The sequence below is a fragment of the Penaeus monodon genome, chromosome 22 (genome assembly GCF_015228065.2).
Source record: "Penaeus monodon isolate SGIC_2016 chromosome 22, NSTDA_Pmon_1, whole genome shotgun sequence".
Lineage (NCBI taxonomy): Eukaryota > Metazoa > Arthropoda > Malacostraca > Decapoda > Penaeidae > Penaeus > Penaeus monodon.
In genome coordinates, this window is record NC_051407.1 from 36,748,702 (window position 1) to 36,749,320 (window position 619).

Sequence of the window (619 nt, forward strand, 5' to 3'; positions counted from 1 at the left end):
CATGACACAACACAACAAATTTGCCCACACCCACACATAAACAAAAAGCACAAACACAACCAAACATACCTGCAACACACCCCACACAACACACACCCCACACCAACCACACACACCAAAAAACACCCCCAACCCCCAATGCACACACAACCCCAAACACCACACACCCCCCCAAATGCCACACACACAATTACCCCAACACCCCCCCCCCACACACACATTTTTAACACCCATGCACACAACAATAACACACAGGGCCCCCAAAATATGCAAAAAAAAAAAAAACCCCCCCCCCCCCCCAAAAACCCACACCCCCACAAACACACAAATAACCCAAAAAAAAACAAACATTTTCCCCTGCACACAAACCCAACTCACAAAAACACCCTCACACCCAAAAAAGCAACACACATGCCCCCCTTTGCACAAAAACATTAACACACACGGAAACCCCAAAACCCCTGCCCCACCAAACACCCCAAAAAAACACACACACAACATGCCACACACACAATTTCCACCACCCCAACACACAGCCCCCCCAACACCCCCACATGCCCCCAAAAACACCCCACACAACCCCACCAAACCCCACACATGCCACAACACATGTCCCCCC